We start from the raw sequence: 7109 nt of genomic DNA on the forward strand, positions 1-7109 counted from the left end.
TAGGTTTAGCTAGAATCCCTCATTACCCCTCAGGTTTCCTCTTAGTTATTATGAAAAATGCATCTGAAATACCATTTCAGACTTCAGAACTTTTACAGGTCTACTAGAGGGATCTGAAAGAAGACCTGCAGACCTTGGAGATACTGAGATAGTAAGTTTCAGATTGAACTATTTGTGTGACCTCATTCTTAGCCACAAGGTCTGGAGTATACTTTGATTTCTACAAGTCTCTGTATGTTGATGCTATTATTAATGATGACAATTTACTTCATGAATTGCTACGAAGTAAAAGGTAGATGGTACGAAAGCTAGACAAATGTGGCAGTTTTAATATCCTGCAATTCTCTGAATAGTGAACAAAGTCTGCATCAACTCAAATTGTACAGAGAAAAGTTAATCACCAGAAAATTAAAGTCAAGCCTACTCGTTTGCTCTGTTTTAGCCAGTGCTTCACTCTTTTGTCCAGTGCTGCACAAGTGTCAACAATATGGCAATGAGGATATGGAACAATCAATACAAAAAGTAAGCAAGTAAGTCTGAATGGAATCAAAGTGAATCATAAACTATCCTCTCTGGTCAACAGTACATCAATGAGACAGTGAGGTGGTGTGTGTGAGTGCATGTGTGTGTATGCACCTGTATGCACAAACACCCATGTGTTTGTGTACATGAATGTATGTAAGTGCAGAACAGGCTGGGGAAAATCCAAACATTAAGAATCATTAAATGACAGCTATTACCTATTGTTAAGACTTATTTTTGAAAGTTGTATAAGCTCTATTAGATATAGGGCATTTTTCTTTCTTCATTTGGTCCTGTACTTGGTATTTTCTTCCTTTATTATGTATTATTTCTAAAATAAAAATTACAATATGAATCTGTTAGGTGCTATTTCTAAAAGAATTAAACTTATGAAATTAAGCCAATCAGAGTGCCCAGGCAATGTTCTTGGACCTTAGCAGTGTTTTCAGAGCCTCAAAGAAACAGCTAGAGTGTCTTGGAAATATGGAAGAATGACCTCTGTGCTCACAAAGCTACACATTCATGTCCACATACATTGTGGCTTTGTGGTTATATAAACAAAATACATTTTTTCAAGATGAATTAAAATGACGAGGACCTCTTTTGAGATTAAGAACATATTAACAAAAATAACAATGAAGTGCATATACTCTTCCTTACAAAGTAGGAAAGAAGTGTGTTGTAGTTCTCATTAGTATAAATTTAAATGAAATAATTTCACAAAACATTATTTACATTAAATAAGCATCTTCAAGTAAATGTGAGTATATAGTTTTCCACTGTGTGTGTGTGTGTGTGTGTGTGTAAAATAAGGGGTAAGAAAGGAAAGGAACCAACAAAACATGGTGCAGTCACCTATTCCAAGCACAGGAGGTGTGTTTAGAACAATTCTGTATAATAACTTGCGTTACCTTCATTTTACAGACGAAGGAACACTTAGGTTGTAAAGACACAGTCAGTTTTACATTTCTAAAAATTTCTATTTGAAAATACATTAGGGTTTTCTTGTTAGCTTATAAAATCTGTTAATTGCAATACTGAAGTTGTAGAGTGACTTGAATTTGAAAGAAAATTACACATTTCTGCCTGATTTCACTCAGTGCTCCATCAAAACTTTCACAAGGAGAAGAGGTCTGAGAAGCTAGGAGGAATAATTATTGGAGGGATTAGTGAAAGTAGTGTCCCCACTTTAAAAAATATATATGTTCTAGCGAACTGGTCATATCTATAATATGATGGTAGTTATCTCAAGGTTTACCTAGACAAAATCATGAGCCTGGGGGTTTTCAAGTATTTTAATGGGATCACTCAAAAGGTTTGAAAAGAATATGCTTTTTGATTGACTTACCAGGAAGTATGAGACTAAGACATTATGAGGACTTGGATGTTTGCCCTTTGCCATGCTCACCCAATAGAAAGGATTGGCTATAAGAAATGGGTCCCTGGTTTTGACCATGGATGGAGATGCAGAAATGCTCTCCTTGGAGTGTTGTCCTGACACCAGTTGAGTGTACTGGCAACAAATAAGCACTATGACAATGCAGAAAATAAGAGAGATATCAGAGCAAAGTAGAAATAAGAGGCCACAACAAATAGTGCTCTTTAGGACAGCCTTAGAAGGGAGAAGGGTCAGAGAAAGGTGTGCTAGGGCTAAATGTGACATAAAAATTGTAAGTGGAGGCTGACTATGGTAAAAACAAAAAAAGTTTTTTAATGACATCTTTGAGGAAAAATTAATTGGATTAAAAAATAAATAAATAACTGAGTATTAAAATATTTGCCTTTACTGTAAATGAAGTATCTGGAGTTAAATAAACCAGATCTTTGGGAGAATGTCTTAGAGGGCATAAAAACGACTTGGAAACATTTCAAGTTAATGTCCTTATTTTAAAATAAAGATATAGGAACAATTTCCAATTAACATATGGTTGCCTTTGTAAGAAAGTGAGTGAGTGCAAATTATTTGATGATGATTGAAAAGTTCAATCTATGATATAGTTTAAGAAAGCCCCCTACCAAGCTGTGTTTGCTGTTAATTTGTTTACTAAATTTTTCTTTATTTGGCCAAAAGTTTGTAGGGATTTTTCCATAAAATGTTACAGAAAAAGCCAAGCAAACTTTTTGGCCAACTCAATAGCTACTCTAAAGGAAATGCTATATAACCACTTTCAAAATTATAAAATAAAAATGGTTGAAATATAAATTAATGAACATTCATTTGTGACTCATAATACAAAACTACTTAACTTCTAGAATAAGAAGATAATTTAATAAATATAGTAAAACTCTGGGTATTCTGCTGAGTGAGCCATGCTAAAAGACATTCCCATCACTGAAAAGTGACAATTTTCTAAAAATCTGTGCAATAAACATTTTAAAGATTTCTAGCAATTTATATTATTAGGTGAGAAAAAAACAGAGAAATAATCAGGAAAGACATAGAACTGCACTGGGGAATGGAAAAAAACATGTGTTTTGAAAACAGACAGATCTATGAAATTTGGATTTAACTTTTGTCTCTGCCACATGTGACTTGAAGGTGCATGGCGTCTGAACTTCAATTTCCCCATCTTGTATTCAGGCACAGATACTCCAGTTCAAGGCATTGCTTCCTTTAAAACAGTACTCTAAATGAATTAATATTATTTCACTGTGCCTGTATCTCACAACTTGGAGTAATGGGTAGTAGTATAGAGGAAAATGGAAGATGTATTATAATGCATTTTATTTATTTACTTACTTACTTGTTAAAAATTTCTATTCTTAAAATGACTCTTTACAATCTCTTGTCAACACATATTTCTTTTTTTCTAATGATGCATTTTAGAGACAACATTGGGGCTTTATAGAAACCCCTTCAAGAAAAGAAGAAAGCCTATTTTGGCAATGGATATAGCAAGAGAAATTTAATTAGATGGATTCAAATCATCTTTTGACGCTAAACTCATCACTTTCTCTATGAAGTTTTCTCAGATCTTATTGGTTTGGTTTATTTGATTCAAAGTAAATAATGTTTGCTAAGCTGAGTTGAATTGACACTTGAAATTGTTCCATTGACACTTGAAATTTTTCTGTCCATTGAAATGCAAGTCTAGGTCCAATTTGGGAATTCTCATTCCCCCACTCTGATTTTCTCCAAACTTTACTGTTGCATATTTGTCACTGATGTCCCAGAATGTGTATATAGGCATATCTTCATGTGTATCAGTGGGACTTCAGTGGCCCATGTGCCCTGTTCTGATGTAATTTTCAAAATTTAAATAAAGGCATGTGAGAAAGAGCATGGACATTCCTAGAGAGATGAGCATCATTGAGCTGCAGTTCTGTTTCACTCCTGAGGGGGAGAACTATTAATTACTGTTATGGGACAGATTTTCCAGATTATAAACCCTTGTCTGCTTCCATTGGAGGTTTATTTACTGTTAAGTTAATAGAGCTTAAGCTTCAGGGCTCCTCAGCATGTGTCTTCTAAGGCCCTGCACTTAATTTTTTTGTATGTGATTTTTACTTTAAAAAAAAATGAAAACCGATAATTGTATAAGATTCTAGTTCTATAACACATGGGTCTTCCCAAAATGCCAATTAATAGTGCTTTTTCTGCAAAAGATTCTAGAAGCTGCTATTGCTAAAAATAACAAAGACAACTATTTATAATTATAATTTTATTGTCATTTCTCATTATCTATCACTGAGGCCCTTCCTTTTTGTTAACCACTGTGTAGATACTTTATAAACATTATGCCTAATTCTCAGAGTAATTGTGCTGTGTATGAAACTAAAGATAGACAATGACCGACGGGCTGGCAGTGATTCAATCCATGGTCTGCCTTACTTTAAAATATTTTCTAGGCCTTCACACCACATTATTCATTGGTGTGGTAAAAGTGGCTACTTTAAAAAAAAAATCCTTTGCGTGTCACTAGGCACTAGCTAAAAATCAACAAAATAGCACAGTGAGTTGACATATGGCTTTTAAATTGTTTATTTAGTTATAGGTCATGTTATGCCAAATCACTTCTGACTTTAAAACACCAAAAAATCCATTTACAAGTTGGGTAATAGTCTGTCAAGTCTGCATGCTGGAAACATTAGTGGAAGATGAATTAGCCAATCAACAAGGTAGTTAAAGCTAGTAGCTATAAGATCTTAAAGGGTGAGTGTTAATTCAAATAATGTTAAATGGTATTCATGGGATAAGTGAACTAAGCCTAACACTGTAAAAATAACCCAGGTATGGAATGGTTCAAAAATGCTTCCTCAAGGATATTTATGGAGACACTACAGTTTTATTTCTCAGTTGAGGTGGCTTTTCATTAAAGACATTGCATTGAATGTGTATGTGAACATTATGTGAATCTGGCCAATGGGAACGATTTTCCATAAATTTTTAAGAGATAAAAGCCCCTGAGTGTAAACTGATCTCATTCTTTCAGACTCAGAGAGCTCAGTAGGCTATTAGACTGCTCTGAGTAGTCCAATATATCTGGAATAAATTCACATTTTTTAAGCTGAAGACATATATAAAACTAGCATGCAAATTAATTATGTTGCAATGGACATCTAAATGCCAAAATTGCTCTTGCAAACTCATGTCCTTTGGATAGCCCTTTTTTTCCCAGTAGGAAGTTCTATAAAATCTAAATTATGAATAAAGTAAGAGTGAACTAAACATGGTATCAGAAAATGAGCAGTATTAGATGATTCTAAAATCTAGACTTAAACTTTCTGATACTTGGTGCTTAATAAACCTTTTTGTTGAATTAGTGAAATAATGAAAGACACTAAGATAACCTTTCCCTGCTATTTGTTTTTGATTATTTTGTTTTGTTAATATAGATTCCCCCCAAAATCAGGTTATGAACAGATAATAAGACTCCACTCCCTGAATGGTGAGTAATTGCCAAGTCTTTGTCCACACATGCTTCTCTGATTCTTTTCTTGTATCTTTAAGATTCACTGACCCTTTTTTGACTGCTTCATCCTTTCATTCTGTGGGCTTTCCAGGTGACTCAGAGGTAAAGAATCCGCCTGCCAATGCAGGAGACACAAGAGAAGTGGGCTCCATCCCTGGGTCAGAAGATCCCCTGGAGGAGGAAATGGCAACCCACTCCAGTATTCTTGCCTGGAGTATCTCATAGACAGAGAAGCCTGGTGGGTCACAAAGAGCAGGACGTAATTGAGACATGACTGAGCACATTTTCTATATACTTCTCCTAAGTCAGTTCCTCCTCTGACCTAAGGCTGGTCCTGGTACATATTCTATTTCTCAGTGAATGGCAGCTCTGTTCACATTCAATTGCAAACCTGAGGGGCAGCTTTGCTCTTTCTCTGTCATCTTCTAAATTAATGTATTCCAAAGTTGTCTGTTGTTGACTCATAAATATTTAAAGTGTGTTCATTCCTTTCCATCTCTACCATCATCCAAATCAAGCTACTGTCTTATCTAAATTATCACACTGACCTGCTAATTAAAGCCCCTTATATACTCTGTCCTTCTCTATTCACTTCCTCAGTGCCGCTAGAGGATCTTACTTTATCCCTAAGAAATATTAAAGCCTGACGTCTCCTAATTTCCTACTTGCCCAAACACTGATGGCTTCAGTTGCTTTAGGATATGTACACTCAGCATAGCCTCTGATGTTGTGTGTGAGTTGGTTCCTACTTGACTCTCTCATTGCAGGTTACGCTTCACTCCTCCTTTTTCTCAACGTCTCACTTCTTTTCCTTCAACTGCCCCTCCTTGTCATAGGGTCATTACATTCTGTAGTAGTCACCCTGCCATTCACACACTTGTAATTAATTACTTATTAAAAAGGCATTCCTGGGTTGTAAAATGGGTAAAATACTTTAAAAGATTTACATTTCAGAGGTACAGAGAAAAAAATTACAATTACAGATTTTTCAAAGTGAATAAGAAAAAAGAGGCCAGTGACTTAGAGGAACTGTCTAAAGTTTTGTCAAGTTGAGGCAAATGTTAAGGCTGCTTGGTCAATGAATTATTCACCTGATCAGATTGCCCCAAAAGCTTCTCATCATTCTTTCTTTTCTTCCTGGGATATTTACTTATTTTCTTTAAAAATTATGTTTACAATGTTGTGTAGTTTCAGATATATATATATATATATATATATATATATATATATATGTATACATATACACATATACAGATATATAATGTCTTACTCATGAAATAGGTTATTTTTTCATCCAAAAGCATGATGTATTTATCAACACACTTCATAATCAAAACATTCCTTTTATAAATAGATTGCACCTATTACAGATTTGAAGTGAGAAATCTTAGATGAGAATAAACACTTAAATAATTTGAGTTTGATTATTAACCTAGTCTTCCAGTCTTCAATATGTCAGCATATCTGAAAGACCCAGCAGTGGCCACAGGACTAGAAAAGGTCAATCCTCATCCCAGTTCCAAAAAAGCGTAGCACTAAAGAATCTGTTAAAACCATCGGACATTTGCACTCATCTTCCATACTAGTAAGGTCATGCTAAAAATCGTGCATGCTAGGCTTTAGCATTATGCAAACCAAGAACTTCCAGATGTCCAAGCTGGGTTTAGAAAAAGA

Source organism: Dama dama, chromosome 18 (assembly GCF_033118175.1).
Source record: "Dama dama isolate Ldn47 chromosome 18, ASM3311817v1, whole genome shotgun sequence".
In the NCBI taxonomy this organism is placed as follows: Eukaryota; Metazoa; Chordata; class Mammalia; order Artiodactyla; family Cervidae; genus Dama; species Dama dama.